This window comes from Camarhynchus parvulus, chromosome 15 (assembly GCF_901933205.1).
Source record: "Camarhynchus parvulus chromosome 15, STF_HiC, whole genome shotgun sequence".
In the NCBI taxonomy this organism is placed as follows: Eukaryota; Metazoa; Chordata; class Aves; order Passeriformes; family Thraupidae; genus Camarhynchus; species Camarhynchus parvulus.
In genome coordinates this window covers 4717918-4737743 of record NC_044585.1, presented here as the reverse complement: position 1 = coordinate 4737743, position 19826 = coordinate 4717918, and the positions used below count along the sequence as shown (strand labels likewise).

The 19826-nt window shown below is 54.4% G+C and overlaps 1 protein-coding gene across 1 annotated transcript in view; it reads left to right on the top strand.

Moving 5' to 3' along the window:
- Positions 1-4650: 4650 nt before the first annotated feature.
- Positions 4651-19826, top strand: part of TBX5 (T-box transcription factor 5) — a 136029-nt gene continuing 120853 nt past the window's right edge. Inside the window, exon 1 of the mRNA XM_030959250.1 lies at positions 4651-4751. The gene's annotated coding sequence lies outside the window, so the exon portion shown is untranslated. The remainder of the gene's footprint in view (positions 4752-19826) is intronic.

Below are 19826 nucleotides of genomic sequence, written 5' to 3'. Positions count from 1 at the left end.
AAGATATATATCCCTCTTCTGCCTTTCTCCTCCACCCCCTTTCCCCTTCCCGATATTAAGATATTTCTCCGGCAAGGAGCTAGTACGAACCAGTCGAGATGGTGTCACTGGAATTGTTGGGGGGGAAGGACGAGTTTTAAGCAAGCTGTTTAATGTACCTTTTCCGTCTTTATCCCTCTCGCTTTTAAAGTCGATCCAGAGGCTACTAAAGTCACCTCTTTTAATGGAACAATATTAAGTGGCGTTTGAAAAGTTAATGAGAAAGGCTCAGCTATGCTTTTATCTGTCATAAATTAATAACGCAAAAGTGAAGAATTAGAGAATAGATCGGTTAAATTTTAATGCAGAGCCCTCCTTCAAAGTTTCCAGGTAAAGTGCTCAGGAGTTGATGCTGCTGCTGGGCTCGTTTTCCTCTCCCGTCCGGCCAGAGGATTTGGCTTTCCCAGTTAGTTATCACCTGGAAATACATGGTTTTTTAATATCTATTTCCCCCCCCCTTTTATTGGAATCGCCCCTTTTTGCCCTTAGGCTCGTGATATATCGAGATTAAGCTGGAAAACGGCTGGAACGGGGACAGACATCCAGGCTGGACCAGTGGCCTGGGAGGTCACTGAGAGGAGAGCCGAGGAGCGCTGGCAGCCCCTGCTGTACCTCTGCCAGTCTATGAGCACATCCTTTAGCAGAACATATATATTTCTTGTTAATGAGATTTTTTTTTCCCCCCATCCCTTCAACAGTTAGTGGCCCGTATATTGAAAAGCGATTCATCGTCCGCCAGTAATAAATATTATAAGGATGTACTTCCAGCCTGTATCCTGTTTTATGCTCTGCCTGCCCCTCGGCCCGCGGCCCCCGGTTCCTGCGCCGGCGAGATAAAGGGAGATCCAGGGGGTAAAAGTGGCCGTGAAGTTGTGGTTTTTTTAGTTGGTTTTTTTTTTTTCCCCATCGATTTTTTAATTTAAAAATTCCCCCACGAACATGAAACTGTTCCCCTTCGTGGGGAAAGGGGACCCTTCCTATTTCAGCTTGCGGATGGGGGTTTTGTTTAAATCCACGCTGTTTGAGCGGGAGAAAGGTTTGGGCTGAGTTTGAGCAGGAGTTTTTGTCTCCCTCTTCTTCCCCCAACTTCGGATGGCCCAAGGTGACGGCTGCTGGAAATGTCACTTGAGCTGATGCTGCCCTGAGCTGGCCTGGCCGAGGAGGGGCTTTTAGGGATAGAGGTGGTGGCGGGTCTGGCCAAAGAAATGAGGGGAAAAAAAAATTAATCCACGCGAAGAAGGAGGCAGCGGCTGTGCAGGCAGCCCGAAGGCTGCAGCCCCACCAGCTGCCTTCCACACGGATCCTCCACACGGGTGGGAGCTGGAGCCGCTCCGGGACAGGGACTCTGGTGCCGAGGGGAGCAGGACAGACCCTGGGACAGCCATCCCTGCCCGGGGAGCAGCTTTGCCCTCTGCGCTGAGCTCCGGCCTCAGCGGCAGCGCCAAGACTCCGGTCCATGACAGACCCCGGCCCCTCGCCCCCATCCCTTTGGCTTCAGCAATCACGCAGGGACCTCAATTATTTTCCCTCTCTCAGCTACTGGTCCCCCAAACGGCTCTTAGAGGGGGAGAGCAGCTCTGATCTGTGTATGAGCGGAGAAAATTCACTGCTGATGGTCAAGAGAAAAGCAACAGACACCCACCCCAGGCCCCCCTTGCCCATCCCGCTGTCCTGCCAGCCCAGGAGCCGCCCTGCAAGCCCGGCAGGCACCGGCAGCCCTGGGGCGCCGCAGCCCCAAGCTCACCATTTATTCTTTGTAAGGCTGAGGGTGCAGCCTGATTGCTTCAAACCCCCACTTTTCCACGGGCCTAATGCTGACCTCCCCCTCGCCATGCCCTTGCAAGAAATCCGTGTACCGCAGGTGTAACTCTGACTTGCAAATGGCTTTATCTCCTGTGTATCTTATTTGTATATAGTAACGTTAATGAGTAACTCTTGTGGCGCTTGTGGAAGGAGGTAAACAGCGAGCAATCTCTGTGGATTATCCTGTCTATTACTCACCTGGCGCCTGTCTTGATATCCTCAATGGTTTTATGGCTGATGCAGGCGACCCGGCGCTGGGTGGGGGTGGCCGGCGGCGGGGGGGCTCCGGCGGGGCGGCGGCGCCACCTCTCGGGCAGCCCGAGCAGCGCCCCGAGACCCCCGAGGGGACCCACGGCCCGCGGGAGGGGGCACAGAACGCCCCGAACTCGGGGGAACTCGGGGCGTGCTGGGGGGAGCCAGCATCCCACACACCCCCGATCCCGGGCGGGCAGCGCGGCGCGGCTCCCGCAGCCTCTGCTGGGAGCCGAGCTGAGTTTAACCCACTGGAGTTTTAGCTCCGAGTCCAAAGTCTCTGGGAAAGCGGGGCTGCGGCCGCCCCGCGGGGCTGGAAGGAGCGGGGATGGAAGGAGCCCGGAGCGCTCCCCGGAGCGGCAGCGGCAGCGCCCGGGGGGCAGCGCGACACCGACACCCCGGCGGGCCCGGCACCCGCCGTCGCCGGCGCGCTCGGCCCACGCTCCGCTATTAGTTAATTATTGATTGATTACAAGTGAAAATTTATGACCCTCTCTACCCCCCGCCCCCCCGCAGCCTCCCGGTCCCTCGCACGCACACACGCTCCTGCCCTCTGCAAACACTCCGGGGGAGGCGTGTTGTTGTTTTTGGCCTTGACAGCTTCCAGGAATATGAAATATTTAAGCCCTTCGGTCGATCTCCCGTACCCTGAACGTCCCTTTTAAATTTTTTTTTAAGATTTTTTTTTGTCTTTTTTTTTTTCTTCCCCCCTTTTATGTCCCGGCTCGGAGGCTCCCGAGCCCCCTCCCCGCAAACAGCCGGCGTGCGGGCTCGGAGCACGCCAGGCCTCGCAGATCAAAGGGACCTCTCCGGCCTCTGCACAAGGGAAGGAAAAAAAAAAAGACAAGAAAAAAAAAAGTTTGATTTCTTTAACGATTGTTCGTAAAAATCTTGGAAGCGGGGACCATGCGCCTCCTCCCTCGCCTCGGGCTGCAGGATTGCACCGGGAAACGATTTTGGGAAGGCAGAAAGAGAGTTTAGGAGAAGGAAAGAGAAAAGAAAAGGGGGAAAAATTAAAAATATAGAGGGGTTTCTTGAAATTTAGCAGCCGTGTGTCTGCAGGAGCGCACACGCCGTCCCGGGTGGGAGCCCCAGCCGCAGCCCCCGGTGGGCAGCGGGGTCGGGGCCGCTCTCGGATGAGCGCTTCCCAAAATGGGGAGGACTCCGAGCCCCTGAGTGTGCCCGTGGCTGTGCGGGGACACTCCCAGGGGGACATTCCCCGGGGGGACACTGCCCAGCTCCTGCCGGCACGCCCGGGGCGAGGGGCGCTGCCAGCGGGTGACCGGAGCGCGGCCCCGGCCAGGGCTGAGAGACGGACGGACGGACGGAGGGATGGCTGACGGACGGAGCGATTGTTTGCCGTCTCGGGAGGGTAAATGGGCCGATGAGGCGATTGCCTCGAGGCGCTGGCGCTTGGCAGCGTGCGGGGCCCGCCCCGCTGCCCCCCCGGTCCCTGTCACCGGGCCGGGAGCGACAGCCGGCCGGGCGGATCCGCGCTGGAGGCGCCGGGACGGCGGCGCTGGAATCATCTGATGGGGGAAACGGGGCGGGAGAAACCTCCCTCCTTCGGCACCTCCAGCCGTGCCTCGCCGAGAAACCCACGGGGGCACGGTGGCAACGCCGAGCCCTCATCCTGTGCCCCACGTACAGAGAGTCCCGGGGGAGCGGAGAGACCCCCGGCAGCACATCCCAGCCTGGGGCTCTGGGCTTCGCTCCGCGGTACCGCCCTGGGCGCCGCGCAGCCATCTCCCTTTGCACCTGAAGGTTTTTGGTTGCGGGTGGGGAGAAAAAACCCAGCGGTTCCCAGGGAGGCAGCCCCGGAGGGCGATGCCTTGGGGTTTTTCTTGTTGGCATTTTTGTTTTGGTGTTTTGATTTTTTTTTTTCCCCAGCCAACCCCAAACTTCCCACGTGCTTCTCCCCAAACCCCGCATTATTAGGGAACAATTAAGGCGTGTAAAAACACGGCGGGGCGAAGCCCTTGAGCTGGAAGTGGCCGTCCAAGGCGCTGTTTGAGCTCCCGGCCCCATCCTCTCGCCCCGACGCGGGGGCTGCTCCGGGCAGGGTGAGCCCCGAGGCCGGGCCGGGGCTCCGGAGCCGCGCTTTCCTCATCTGCCACCCTCCTTCGTGGAAGCTCAACCCGCAGCTACCTCGCAGACACCACCTTTGGGCTTTCCCCTTTGTAATCCATCTCTTTTCTTTCTTTCTTTGGTTTCTTGCTTTTTATGATCTGATTATTCTAGAATAAGTGCTTAATAATTATTATACTTCTAAACGCTCTCAGCCGAAACAGAGTTCGACCTTTAGCTCAGGTAACCGCGGTCATAATTCCTGCTGAATTTCACCTTGGTCTCGCCAAACGAAGCTTTCCCTCACTCTCGCACATAAAAACCTTCCCAGAGAAAGCACTCAAATAAAAACCAAACCAGCACCGAGCGGGCTGGGCTGAGCGGAGCCGACCCGACCCCACGGACACCCCGACCCCCTCTCGGGGCAGCTCCCCTCTGCCTTTGGCTTCTCTCCTTCCCGAGGTCCTTTCAAGCTTTATTTCCTTTCAAGCCGCCCGAGCGCCACTCACAAAATAAAGTTATCAAGGAAATAAGCCCGAGAGAAAAAGCCAGCGGTGCTTTTCCCCCCGGACCTGCTCCTCCCAGGGAAGGTACGAGCGGAGCGGCTCCGGGCAGGGGGGCCGGCCGAGCCTGGGCCCGCGGGGTCCGGCTGGAGCATCCCTGGGGCTGCACTGACGGGGGGTAAAACGAGGAGGTGTTCTTGGGGCACGAGGAGCTGGCAGGGAGGGAGCTGGGGGGGTTTCTCCAAGCTTTCCTGGAGTCCCGTTTTAGGTCCCTCTGCAGGAAAGGGGTCCCCGGCGCCGCGCTGCCCGAGCGCGCTCCCTCGGGGATGTCACCGCGATCTTCGGCAGGATTCTGTCCCTTCTGCCCCGAGACCGCTCCTGGTTTATTTTCCACAGGTTTCTTGAAAATGTATTTTTCCAGCTTTCCCTCGCTGTCCAGTCCTGGCCTTCCCCGTGGATTTTCGAGGGACGCTTTTTAATTCTTCCGTTCTCCCGAGTCCTTTTTCAGCCGGTTTTCATTTCTCCCGTCTCCGATCTAAAAAAGCAAGCAGAAAAAAACCCTTCAAACCTAAATACAATTATAAACCAGGTCAGGAGGCTCCCTCGCTTCCCTTGCCGGAGCGGGTGGGGGTAGGGGCTACCCCTAGGAAAAGTGAAAAGCTCGTTTTAATGGGCGGTCATTGCTAAATCTCACCTTAGGGCCAAAACTACTCGCGACCCATTGCCCTCCTTACGATGTATTTATTTGTCTCAGTGGCACCAGCCGTCAGTCATTAGTGGGGGGGTGAAGCCGAGAGCCGCCCCACGGTGGTAGCGGTGGTCCTGTGGCTTTTTTGGTTTGTTTTAAATCCGATTTTTCAACAGGAACCCTTCCAGAAGAGGAGGAATAACCTGTCTCGGGAGGGCTCCTTGGCGGAACACGGGGGGAACGCGGGTGGGAGCGCAGCGAGCGGTGACCCCTCCGAAAATGGTTTTGGTCCGAGCGAGCGGGGTTTGGTTCGCATCCCGAGGGGTTCGCTCCCGGGAAAAGCGGCGCTTGGGCCAGCAGGGACATTGTTTAATGGATGGCAACGTTTACCGATAGTAACAATAACGGAGGGGCAAACCAGTCCAGAAACCCGAGTTCAGCAGCAGCCGGGTGAGCGACGCCGACCCCGGGACCGGGCGTGCAGCCGGGCAGCAGCTGCGGACACCCGCCCGGCCGCGCTCGCCCGCTCGCAGCTCTGTGGTTACGGCCGCTCCAGGAGCTCCAGAGCCGCTCTGCAGCTGGATGACACTTTATGCACAGCTTTCTCTGCGCGTGATATTCAGAAAGCAGTTTTATACACACTTCATATATTTATATAGCTCAAATACTTGTGTGTGCGTGATTATATAAAGTTGATGTAAAGAAATGCGGCTGTGAGCGCGTTTTTTTCACTCCACACCAGACGCGTGCGGTGCGGGACGCCGGGCACGGTGCGCCCTGTCCCCGCATCCCCTCCGGCCCCGGCTTTCCCGGCTGAGTCCCGCCTGGCCGAGCTCAGCCCGGATGGGGCTCGGAGGCTCGGAGCGCTGGGTTTGGGATTCATTTAGCGATACTTTTGCTGTCGCGTGTTTTGGGTAGATTCATCTCTGCCAACAGCAGTTCGCTGAGCAGCCCCAGGCTCCCCCGTCACCCCGGGACAGATTTGGGGTCCCTGACCAAGGAGAGGGAAACAGGTGTGAGTGTCCCCGGTGTTTGTGTTCACAGCCCTTCCACAGGCGGCTCTGCTTTGTCCCCTCTGCCAAATATCTAACCAGGGGAAGGGACGAGAGAGAAACAACCAATCCGTCCTCCCTTTCCCCCAGCTCGCCATCCCGCGGCTCCAAACCTCTGCTGTCGGGAGGCTGCACGGACGGGGCGGCAGCGCTTGGCCTGGCTGGCTCCGGGCAGGGAGGGAGGGAGGAAGAGAGGGATGGAGAAAGGGATGGATGGATGGGGGACGGGGTCGGGATGGGGAGGGCGAAGGTCCATCCTCGTGCCACAGCTCATTTCGTCCTGAATTCGGGAAATCGCGAAATTAGGGAATCATGAAACCGCGGCAGAGGGCAGGACCTGGATGCCCGGAGCCAGCAGCCGGCAGGAGGAGGACAGGGGGGCTCCGTGCGGGCTGGGGGTGTCCCCGCGGCCGCTGCCGGGCTGATCCCGAGGCCGGGGCCGATCCCGGGAGCGGGGCCGATCCCTCCCGGGGCCCGGTGCTGCCTCAGCCGCTCCTGGGGCGCCACCTGGCGGGAGCAGCCCGGCACGGCACGGCCCGGCTCCAGGGGCACGGCTCGGCATGGCACGGCTCGGAGCACGGGCACGGGCACGGCTCGGCACGGCACGGCTCGGCTCCAGGAGCACGGGTTCATTAGCAGGGCAAGGAGTTGAACCATCATTTTTGGGGTATGGGCCAGATAGCTTGTTTAGCTGCCCTTACCAGAAAGTAATATAAGGGAAGTATGGAGGGTTTTGATTCTACTAGTGCAGGTTCGATTCCTCTTTTCTAAGTGCTAGGAAATGAGAGGGGACCTCCATGTTCATTTTGTCATAGTGACCCTTGGTGCTCCAGGGGCACGGCTCAGCAGCTCGGGCACGGCTCAGCTCCAGCAGCCCCCGAGGAGCCTTTCCCAGGGCTGGCAGGGGCAGCAGTGGGGTCAGGGGGTCCTGGGCATCCCCAGGGGCCCGGGCATGAGGAATGAAGGGGATGCCAGCAGCAGTGGCCAAAAGGAAAAGATCAGAATTGGAAGTGTTCCTTCCTCAGAGGCAGAGGACACAGAGGCACGGCTGGAAATGCTGTGACCCCCTCGCTCTGCTCACCGGAGAGCAGGAGGGCAGGGCTGCCCCCAGCACGGCCAGAATGGCTCCTGGGGACTTCCACACACTCCAAAGGAGAACCTTTGTGCTGGGCATTCTGAGGGAAGCAGCTTTGGGCCTGGCACTCTTGCAGGAAACCTCCCAGGGTTTTCCAGGTGTGTGTGAGTGTAGCTGAGTCTGAGAGCAGCGCAGGGGTTTCACAAATGTCACCCTCCTGGCTGTGCCATGGGCTGGTTTGGGTGGCAGAGCCCTCCTTGCTTTGTCTCCTTGAGTTTCTGATGCCCTCCCTCACATGTCACATCTACTGAGCTGTTTTGCTCCCGTGGTTTTGTCTTTGCTCTCTGCCTGCTCACTCACAGACAGGTCCCAGTGCGAGTAAGCACAAAACCAATGTGTTTATGTTTTGTTTCATAGTTTCATTCGTACTCCTTCAGCTTGCCTTACACTTGTACTCTCTCTTACACACAGCTACCCTTCATAAGCACTTTGCCTCATTATATCCTTGGTTTAGCTCTGATTTCTGCCTCCTGCCTCATTACAAAACCCTTCTGCACCAGAAACTGCCATTTCACACAAACCACTTCGCTCTGGGCCAGAGATAAACTGGCTTTGCTGACACCAAAGGGGGGCACAAAAATGTGAGAACAAGGATGTAAAAGCAAGGAAGACATGCATCAAACTTCAGGGTAAACCGTGGAGATTATATTGATTGCTTTTTAATGTGCAGTGGGTGTACAATGGGGAAGAAAACCTTCCCAGAGCAAAAAAAGAAGACACTTGCCCTGCCTGAGAATCTTGGAGCAGCCAGTGAAACTTTGGGATGAACTCAGAGGGGACCTTATCCCAGGGCTCCTGGGGGGAAGTGTTTTTCCAGGTCTAGAAGAGCTTCCAAATCAAGTGCTGTCCTACTTTCTGGCTGTGTCTGAAGAGTGATGAGAAATGCCCATTGTCTGTGCCCAGGCTGGTGCGTGCTCTCATTAAGGCTCTGAATTGTGTGTGTGCATCTCAGCGTCAGGGCTCTTTGGAAGGCAGGGACAGGCAGGGGTTTGTGGGAGGGAATTCCCAGGTTCCAGCAGGCTGGGGCATTTCTGAAGGAGTTTTAAACTCTTGGAGGCTCAGTGCTTCCAGGAGTGGTGGGACGGGAAGATGGTGCTGGGTAGGATGGTGGTCCTGCATCACAAATGCTTAATGGAGCTGTGTAGCCACATTTCTCCTCACAGAGAAAAGTAAAGAATATTTCTGGGATTCACATTCCCTGAACTTCAGAGAATGATCACAACAATTCTCATCTCGTTTGCTGGGCCTGTATTTGTGCCAAAGTAGAATGCAGTATGGAGATTGTTTGCCCACAGTGATGGTGTTTTGCTTCCTTGGCCTATCAGTGCCAGGTGTGTGTGTGTGTGTGTGAGGATTGTTGGGTGACAGTCAGGAGATTCTGGGCAGTGGAGTGCAGAGCTGAGTGCTTGGCAGATTCACTTTAGATGTAATGTAATATAGATGTAATATTGTATAATAAAGTAATTAATTAGCCTTCTGATAGGATGGAGTCCTCCTCATCATTCCTCTCCCTTGTTGGGGGCAAAAATATCCACTACAGAGCTGTGTGAGCAGAGCTGTGGGGGAATCCTCCCCTGCAGGGGCAGAGCCTGCCCTGGGAGCAGCAGGAACCATTGGAGGTGTATCCAAGTAACCCCATTTTGCTCCTTGGGTGTCGGGTTCTGATCTGAACTGACAGGGATGAGTAGACCTGGAAAATGGCCTTCCCTGCCTTCCCTTAATGAGTTACCTCGAGTCCAAATCACTCCACATTCAGTGAGGGTGGTGTAACAAGGAGAAGTGTCAGGAAACATGAAGGCACAGCTGTTCTTTCCACTTGGGTAGCTGCGATTGGTTTGAATAATGGATATTCTGTTCAGCTCCTTCCCGGGCAACTCGGAGTCTCCAGCTCCTCACTAAGAGGAGACACGCTGATTTATCATTTATTTATTGGATTAGAACCCTGTTTTACGGGTAATCAATCGCTGCTTTTTCGGCTTCCTCTTAAATCACATCACCCCAGTGCAATCAGGGGCTGAGGCCACGCCAAGAGCACGGAGGTTTCCATTGGAAAAGGGTTTCCATTGGAAAAAGTGTTTCCATCAGATTTGGAGATGCTGATGTGGGCAATTGATGGGGGAAATAACAGGCAGGGGCTGATCTGGCCATGTCTCGGGGCTGGGTGAGCACCCTGGTGGTCACACTGGAGGAAGATGCTGCTTTCTCAGCTGCTCTGCAGTTTGGACACCCTGGTGTTTGCACTGAGATGAGGTGGGACAGAAACAACACCCTTTTTGGGGCTAAATCCTATTTACCACAGAAAAATGGAGGGGAGGGCACAGTCTGTAAACTCAGAGGAAAATTCTCATGTATTCTTGGCACATCACTTGTACATTGCCCCAGATGCCTCCCCAGCCCTGAGTGGGACCCAGCACATCTCTGGTGAGAGCTTCACATGAATTTTAGTGCCAGGACTGCTCAGAACAGTGTGGGCACCTCTGTGAGGGCACTCACTGCCTGCCTAGAGTGGTGCTTGCCCTCCTCCTATGCCCAGGTGCAAGCAATGCCCATCAGGCTCAACAAGAACCAGCTGTGGCCAATAAAGAGACCATTAAAGTGAGAATTTGCTGTGTGGAAGAAGAAGAAGGCCTTGAGTTTTTATACCTGATCCAGGCCAGGGAAGGATTGTTCCTCAAAGCTGTGCTGTTGAAGGAGCTCTGAGATGTTTTTGGGAGAGGACCTATGATGGGGAGCTCTGGAACCCTTCTGAAGGTAGGAAACTGTGAGAAGTGAGGGGGACGTGGTGTAGACACGGATGGAAATGGTTGCTGTGTGATTTCCTGGCTCCCCTCAAGAGCTGTGGGGGGGTTGTTTCCCTGGAGGGAGTTTTAGATGTGTTAGATGTGCCTTCCCTGTGACTCAAAAGGGCTCCAGGGTCTTGGAACTTCTGGTTTCTGCTTCTCTGGGGGCTGGTGGGATGAGCAGAGACAGAAGCAGTGTGATTTACATGGAGCTGAAGGGTGGGGGAGAAAGCAGCTGCTCTGTGCAAATCTGGCATCTGACTGTGTGAAAATGTGGGAAGGGCTCACAGAGGTTCCCTGTGGAGCTGCTTCTCCTCCCTGCTCCTGCAGCTGATGCTGGGCCTGCTGCTCTCCATCCATGGCTGGACTTCCATCCATGGCAGAGCATTAAACCTCAGGGTCTGAGGTTTTCCATGGAGCCTGTGCACAAACTGAGCTGCTTTTACTCTTTGCTGGGACTCTTCCAGACTCACCCTTGCTTGTGTGCGGGATTCAAGCTAGACCTGAGCAAGCCCAACCTGGTTCTGGGTCCCCAGGAGCCAGTGTGTCCCCACAGAGAGCTGGTCCCAAAGTGCCCCTGCAGGCAGGTGGGAAATGGCTTGGGTTGTGCGTGGGGTCCTGTCCTATCAGTCTCTCTGCTCTTTGATTTTTGGAGTTCCTTGGCTGCAGAACAAAGGAGGAGCCCTGGGTTTGGGGAGGATGTTGAAACCCAGGGACCAGCGTGGCAAAGATTCTGCTGCAGAATCAGGAGCATAGCTGGGAGGGAAGGAACTTGACAAACGAGTGGAATGCTGCCCCTGGCTGCCCTGGCAGCCTTTTATCATCCTGCATTATCTGCCAGCCTGGCTGGGCTGCTCGACACCTGCTTTCTTATGTGAGAAGTCCCCAACCTCCCCACAGTGGTTTTCCTTTTGAAGGACCTCAGTCAGGTACAGCATCCATGTGTAATTTTCCACTCTTGGCAAGGCGCACCCAGTGAATCTGGGCCAGCCATCTGCTGATAGTGGCTGTCCCTTGGGGCTCTGGGTGCTGCAGGGGAGGCTCAGGCAGGGCCCAGCACCCAGGAACAGCGTGGAAGCTGTGATGGGAGCCTATGGTCCTGGCCAGGCTGAAATGGAGTAGAAATAAATGCTGGTTTTTACAAACTCTCCCCAGGAAGTGTGATCTTTGGCTTTAAAACAACCTGTTACCCCCTCTAAAGGTTTAATATAGAAAAAGAAAGATGTTGGAAGGGTGGGATGCCACCAGAACCTTCAAAGCTGCAGATATTTCTTGTGCCTGTTGTCACAAGAATGTGTTCATCTTTGTCACAAGACAATACCAGATATTTGATTGAGGAAATATTGATTTTCCAGGAAAATTACTGCACTGGATGAATTACTCATTTGCTAGCGAGATGTTATACGTAGGAGTGAACACCACAATGTTTTAGGCTGGGTTCTGTTCTGATATTCTGTAACTTCCTAAATTTCATAAAGTCTGGAAGCTTAATTATACTTATATCCAGATATACAATATTAGGAGCTGATTCTCCTTGCAGAAGAAACGAGCTGCACAGCTGTTGCCAGTCCATGGTGTAAATGCTGCCCTCCCTCCCCATCCACTGGTGACCCATCAGGCCCAGGTGGAGAGGAGGGTGCTCATTATGGCCAAGTCTTACAGCTGGGGGCTGAGGAGCCAGTCAAGGGTTTGCAATAGGCAAATGGACACAAAAAAGGCTCAAAATGTGTGTCTGTCTTGGCACTGAGAGAGCAGAGCAAGGGTAGGGCAGGCAGGACACAGCCCTGGATGGTTTTGGTCTCCTCTGGTTGTTTTTCTGGGCTCTGGTTGTGCCCAGACAAATGGTGTTGTTTCCCTGGTGAGCTCTGCAAATAACTGTTTCCTAATCCCTGCTGCCAGCCCTTCCTGGAGATGAAGGGCAGGCCTGGCTGGAGCCCCTTGGGAATGGTGTGTGATGGCCCTTGTGGCATTTTTGTGTGCAGAGCAGGGTTCCCTCAGCCCCTGTGCCACCCTGGTGACACATCAGTGAGGGCTCTGCTCCTGTGGGGAGGGAAGTGATTTGAATTTCACTGATCTGATACTGGTGCACCTTGTCTAGATCAGGGAATGCTTTTCTAGGCTTGGGTGGGATTTGTAGTGCTCATTTCATTGAAATCTCTTTAGGCAGAAGGTCTGGGGTTTCCTTGCAGGGCTTAGTGCATGGGAACAGCTACATGCACATTATGGTAAATACAACTTGGAAAAATCCTGGGTGTAGAGGCACAGGTGTTCAGCTCCTTAATTTTAATGGAGATAAAAACCCCCAAACCTTGTAGTTAGTCCTGATTATTCTGGCTTGGCTGTGAGATGCCAGGCTGTGAAACATGGATGGTATCTTTGTGATTAACCAGCCTGCTACCCTTGTAAAAGCATTTTTTGGGATTAAAACTTTCTGTGTTCATAAAGATCTTAGACAGAGGGGGAAAGGGAGCGTGTGCTGCTCCTGGTGTGTCAGAGGAGGGGCTGGCGAGGTGGGGATGCTGCTGTGCGCTCTGATGCAGGAGGACTTGTCACCCTGGCTTTTTTAAAGATTTTCTAAGTGTTCTGATGTTGACATTCTTGTAGCGAACATTCTCACACACTTTCTGTAAATAACTCATTGTTTTGCATTCTTTTATGGAGGAGGAGAAATTTGATGGGGGCTGTTGGTTTGTCCAGCGTCATTGGAGAGGTGGCACTGTCACTTTTGGAAAACCATAAATGTTAGAGTCAGAAAATAAACTTCTTTTTTTCTTCACCTCGAGAACAGCGGTGTGCGCTCGTATTCTTTCGTGTTCTACACCGACAAGGGTTCGGAGCAGGCTCTCAGAGCTGGTTTGCATACGGCCCGGGCGAGGCGCGGCTGTTCCAGGGCTCTGTATGGAGATGTGCCGCTAGATGGCCCCAGGGAGAAGGGACGGGGCAGCGGCGAGGGCAGCGAGCCGCACGCAGCGGGCACCGGGGGCAGGGCCGGGGTGCCGCGGTCCGACCGCCGAGACCCCGCTGGGCAGCGCCCGGGGCGCCCACACCGCTCATCTCTGCCGGCTCCTGCTGCTGCCTCCTGCGCCATGGGAGCGCAACCCGGGCTGTGCCCGGCTGGGCTGCCCCCCGGCACGGCTGCTGGGGGCTCCCTGTGCCGGCGTGATGGTCCCTGGGGCTGCTGGGGGCTCCCTGTGCCGGAGTGATGGTCCCTGCTCTTCCTTCCCGGTGTGATGGTCCCTGGGGCTGCTGGGGGCTCCCTGTGCCGGTGTGATGGTCCCTGGGGCTGCTGGGGGCTCCCTGTGCCGGAGTGATGGTCCCTGGGGCTGCTCTGGGATCCCTGTGCCGGAGTGATGGTCCCTGGGGCTGCTGGGGGCTCCTTGTCCCGGCGTGATGGTCCCTGGGGCTGCTGGGGGCTCCCTGTGCCAGTGTGATGGTCACTGGGGCTGCTGGGGGCTCCCTGTGCCGGCGTGATGGTCCCTGGGGCTGCTGGGGGCTCCCTGTGCCAGTGTGATGGTCACTGGGGCTGCTGGGGGCTCCCTGTGCCGGTGTGATGGTCCCTGGGGCTGCTGGGGGCTCCCTGTGCCGGTGTGATGGTCACTGGTGCTGCTCTGGGATCCCTGTCCCAGTTCTGTGTCCCCTGGGACTGCTGGGGGCTCCCTGTCCTGTGTCCCATGGAACTGCTGGGGGCTCCATGTCCCCATCCTGTGTCCCCTGGGACTGCTGTAGGCTCCCCTGTCCTGTGTCCCCAGGGCTGCTGGGGGCTCCCTGTCGCTGTGTGATAGCCCATGGGACAGCTGTGGACTCCCTGTCCTCATGTTGTGTCCCTGAGATGGTGTTGGCTCCCTATCCCTGTGCTGTGCCCTATCTTGGCACTTTTCCATGAAATGAGGGACAGCCCAGCAGAGCTGGCACATCAGGGTGGCTCTAAGCTCTGAGTCCTCAGGTCGGAGAACTAACCAGGTTTCTTGGGGCCCTGGTAACTCACAAACATCGCCTTCCATCTACAGCCAACCTGGCAGCCATAGCCAACAGCCCACACTGGGATAAATGACAAAATCACCCCTGTGATGAGCAAACCCTGGGATCTGCTGGCCTGGATAGTGGGGCTTGGGCTGCTCTTTGGGGACTGCCTTGTATTTGGGATCAAGGTGCTTTTCCTTTCCCCTACTGCACAAGGAAGCCTTGACTTTAGAGGGAGACACCAGGTGTTCCCTTTGGATGGGGCTTGGGGCAGCCTGGTGTCCCTGCCCATGGCAAGGGGGTTGGAGCTAGGGGGTCTTTAAGGTCCCTTCCAACCCAAACCATCCTGGGGCTCCAAGTGTCTCGTTCTGGTTGCTGCTGCTGCAGCTGGATGGAGGGTCACAGATATTGAGGTCCCCATCCACAGAGCTCCAGGTCCTCTGGAAGGTCTGCAAGGGTGGTGGCTGTGCTCAGGGGAGCCCATGGCTCAGGAGGGGATGTAGGGGCTGTGGCTGCTGCCCCACACTGAGCCTGTGGGGAGCAGAGAGGGTGAGAGGCTGTGCATCATCCAGCGCTTCTCTCTGCTGTGCTGATGAGCTCCTGGGGAGGATTTAATGAATGGAGCTTCTCTGATGGAGGAGATAGGAAAAACTGCTAACCTGGGGAGGTGGAAAATCATGCAGGGCTATGTCACAGAGTGAGCCTGGCCTGGTGGCCTTCCAGGAGGGGATGGCTGCTGTGTGAGCCAGCTCAGGAGGGGAAGCACAGCCAGGGCTGGAGCTGCCACCGAGCCACGGCGTTCTGGGATGATGTGCTGGCACAAATGTGCTCTGGAATGAGCTCTGGGAGGCTCTGCAGCGCTGCAGGCGGGTGTGAGCACTGCCAGGGAGCGCTGCAGGGCAGGCTCCCCCCGGGCCAGCCGGGGAAGTACCTGCTCTCCTGCAGACAGGGAAGCTGCGTCCTCTCCCCTGTGATCTGCAGTTCCTGCGGGGCCCTGGGCAAGTGGCACTGCTCTTCCAAGCCAAGCTTTGCTCCTGAGGCAAACTGGGATGAGTCCAACGGCTTGTCTGGTTTCCTTTCTAGGTTTCCTCCCTGTTTAGTGGGATTAATAACACCTAAGGGTGTCAGAGTTAATTACTCATCAGGCTTTGGGCGCTCTGAGAAAACCCTGTGCCATGGTTGTTGGAATTTATGAGGCACTGCTGCCTCCTGACTTCCAGAGCAGTGACTCAGGTCCCTTCTGTGACTTTGCTCTTTGGAGGACACACAAAAGGCCCTCTGTTGTGACTACTGATGGACCAATGGGGCACAGGAGGGAATCCAAAAGTTCTTAGGAGCAGTTTGATTTGGGAATGGGTCAAGGAGAAGATGTGGTTCCTCCACAAGACCCCTTGGTTTAAGAAGCAAACCAACCTTCCAAAAAAAAGAAAAAACCAAGACAACATCTTCAATCCCATATCTAGAACTTGGTAAAACCAATGGAAAACCTCTGAGTCTGGGGAATATTGGATCACTTCCAAAGAGTGGAAAACAGTGCAGAAGGGTTGAGCCCAGGTTGGGACAAGCTGGAGTTGTGTGGCCAAGGGCTGTCAGGACAGAGCTCAGGTCTTTCAAGGGAGAAGTGCAGATTTCTATCCCTGTGTTTGAACTGACACAACAGAATTTATTCAGTTTGGGACATTTTATGCAGATTTGAACCACAGGACAAATACCCCTTTTTTTGGTCTTCACATAACCAGTATGAGCTGAAATAACACCTGCTAGGAAGAGTCCCTGGGTAGCCATGGATAAATCCAGTTCAGCATGGCTCAGAAAAGGATTGACAAGGCTGGCACACCTGGCATCTGCAGCCAGAAGCTTTTTCCCTGAAAATCTTCATCCTACCCCTCCCCATCCCTAAATATCAATTCAGAGCCTTTTTTCCTCTCCCAGCCCCATTTCTAGAAATCATCCTTTAGAAATAGCTGTTCACTGAGTAAATTCCTTCTGACAGGTAAACTGACAGCTGCTATTGAACCCTTTTGGGCTGGGCATTGAGCAGAGCTGGGATGTGCTGGATTTAGGTGCTGTTCTGTCAGGGAGGCTCAGCTGCAGCATGGCAGGTACCTGCTGAGTCAATGTGTCTGTGCTGCCCTGTGTGATGGGAAGTGCAGTGCCCTGCCTGACACCTGCTGATGAGCTCAGCCAGGATTGTTTTACCTGTGGCAGGAGGAATTTCTGGAAGGGGAAATGCAGAAGGGAGCACCTGGAGTCAAGCTGAACCTGTTCTGTGGGGTGCTGGCCCTGCTGAGGCACTGGGATGACGGCTCTGCTCACTGGTTTTGTGGGAGCAGGGAGCTGAACCTACCAACACATCCCTGAGGATTTCATTCCCAGACTTGCTGGGTTTATCAAGTGGCAGCAGTGGTGGGTTTGGATCCCTTGTGATGCAGGAGCTATGGAGGATGTGTGTAGGAACTCATCCAGCTGACTGCAGGTGCATCTTGAGGCTTTTGGTGTCTGGGATTTCAGGCCTTTTAGCACTGTGGGGAGTTTGGGAGCATTCTGTGGTGTGTGATGGATGTAGGAGGGGAAGTGGATATTCAGCAGGCCCTTTGGGATGGAGGATGGCTGTGCCTGGAGGAACCTGGGGTCCTCTTGCTTAAAATGGTTCCTTTTATTATTATAGACTGTGTCCTTCCCACCCTACATGATGGCAACTGTGTCCAGTGTGCAAGTCTTTGCTGCCAAATTCACACAGCCATAGAATTGTCTGGATTGGAAGGAATTTTAAAGCCCATCTCATCCCACCCTCTGCCATGGGCAGGGACACTCTCCACTATCCCAGGGTGCTCCAAGCCCTGCCCAGCCTGGCCTTGGGCACTGCCAGGGGCAGCCCCAGCTGCTCTGAGCACCTGTGCCAGGGCCTGCCCACCCTGCCAGGGAACAATTCCTTCCCAATCTCCCATCTAACCCTGCCCTCTGGCACTGAGAAGCCATTCCCCCTTGTCCTTGTGAAAAGTCGTGGAAGCCCTTGGTAATCCCACAGCAAGGTGGGGAGGAAACTCTTGGGATGATAGAAGGACCTGAGAAGCCCTTTGAGTGCTGCCAGGCCCCTGTTCTGTGGCTGTTTGTGCCTCGTGTTGGGCTTTGTGCCCTGGGGCAGGGAGGAATGGGCTGTGCTGGAGGGAGGAATGCCTTTGTGGTGGGCAGAGGAAGGCGGGCTGGTTCCAGATTGGTTTTGATGGCAAAGTTGGGAAGAAAAAGGAATGGCTTTTATTTCTCATTTACCTCCTCCACCATCACTGCTCCTCTGCTTTCACCAACTGTATAAAAGGACAGAGAACAGTAGCTTGCTTTTTTTTTGGCAAATGTTTATTTTGTGGGCTTTTCTTACACAAATTTTGAAATTGGAGGAACAGGAACATGCTGCCAGGGCCATGCTTTCCTCAGCAGAGCTGTTCCCAGCCTTGGCTTCCCTGCTTTGCAGGAAAGCTGGTGCTCCCAGCCCTGCTGCACTGGGGGAGTCTCACCTGGGGGATCAGGACTGGTGGGTCCCACCCATCCCTGTGTGGTTTCTCAGGGGGATGAACCCCCCATGTACCCCCAAACTGCAGCCTGGGAGGGGGAAAAGGAGCCTTGCCTGCCCCTTTTTCCCTGCAGTGGGTGCAGAGGGCTGGCCCACGAGCTGGCTGTAAATCAGAGTGCAGGAGGAAGGCAATTTTCTGTGAGTGAAACCTGCCCTCAGCGAGCCCTGGGGGAGGAGGAGAGCTCCAAGTGTCAAGGTGGGACGGAAGAGCACCAGAACGAGATTTAATTTCCTTCCCAATAATTTTCTCAAGCTGTATAAACTTTCCTTATTTAAAACAAATACTCCCTGAAAACACATTCTGTGTCAGTGGCCCTGTGAAAACACCCCCAGTCACAACCTGTGCCTGTCCCTTGCTTGCAGCCTCAGCCAAGAGCCAGCAGTTTTACATTTTGCTCTATTAATTCGAGCTGTAAATTTCCTTGTGCAAAGTCTCCCAGGCTGGGGAATGAATTTAAGTAAACAGGGTGTACAATAATAGACTTGTGTTAGGGCAGGTTTTTCAAGTGGCCTGTAACTTTTGGGTACGTTGGTCTAAGTCTTGCTCTGTTACAGAGGAGAGCATGTGAGTTTGTCCAGGAGGTGGAGGAAATCAGAGAAAAGGCCTGGCTGGTAAAAATCTCTGGGTCCAGACAAGAGCAAAGAATTCAGGTGAATTCCTTACCTGGCCCATGGCAGAAGGGTTGAGCTAAGGGATTTTTAAGGCCCCTTCCAACCCAAACTGCTTTATGATCCTATTATTCCATTATAGATTTTTGGTTCAAGTCTTCCATAATTATTTTTTTCCTCAGTGATAGCACTTATGAGATACTTATAAGGACACTGAGGATTTTTTTTTTCTTCCCTTGACCTACAAAATCCTGAATGCCCACTCTAAAATCGGTTTTATTTGCTTTGGTGACTAAAGGATTAGTTCCTTCTCAGTTATCTTCTGTGGGGAGAAGACAGGAGGAGTTTCTCCTGTGAGTGTGATGGAAAGCAATATTCTGTTTCAGGTTTGAGGGCATCCTTGCTCTGAGAGCCCTGAAACTCTGCCTGCTTGCTGTACAGCTGTGCTGGATCTGTTTCTGGCTCATCTGAAGGGGATTCTGGGGATGTTATGAGGTGTTCATGTTTCCTGCTGCTCCAGGAAATCTCTACTGTAAATGCAACCTACTTATCTCAGATTGTTGTTCAATCTTCTGCTAAAACCAGGCTCAAGGTGAACATGAGCTAGAAGGCTGCAGCTGAGGAAAGACTGATCCCATGTTGCAAAATAAGCAGTTTTCCTGCCTGATACTTCTGTAGTAGATGGTTTTATTTTTCCCCACGAACTTGCAGTTAAAATGCACATCTGGTCAGTGTCTTTGAGTGATCTTGTAAAGGGAACTTGATCATTAGATAAAGAGGAAAGGAACTTCTGGCTTATAGACAGCCCTTTGCTGAAAAAAAAGGAAAAAAGGAAAGTTGTATGGAATAACCTGGCATAAAAGCCCATGAACAGGGATTTCTTTGGACTCCCCTGGGTTTGGGGATGTCTGGTTATCCAGCCTTTCTCCAGCTGGCTCTTGTAAAACCACAGCAAAGTGGTTCTGACTTCTGCTGGGGAAAAAAACCAAGAAAACATCTTTAAGTCCTTATCCAGAACTGAGTAAAACCTCTGAGTCCAGGGGATCTTGGATCACTTCCAAAGGGTGGAAAACAGTGCAGAAAGGTTGAGCCCAGCTCGTGTTAGATCTAGAAGCCAAGGGAAATTCTCTGCTCCTGGGAATGGAAAGAGAAAGGTCTCTGTAAAATCTGGGTTGTAGTGCTGGAGGAAGTGATTGACCCAAAATGGAAAAGGTTTGGATTTATGGGATAGAAGGAGGATAAAACCTTGTTTATTGGGGCACTCGAGCATCTTCTGAACCAGGAATTTCCTCTTGCTCTCTTCATTAGATAAAAAATGGGTGTCAGGGTTCTGGCTGCTGCCACAGCCCCTGCTGTGATACATCTGTTTC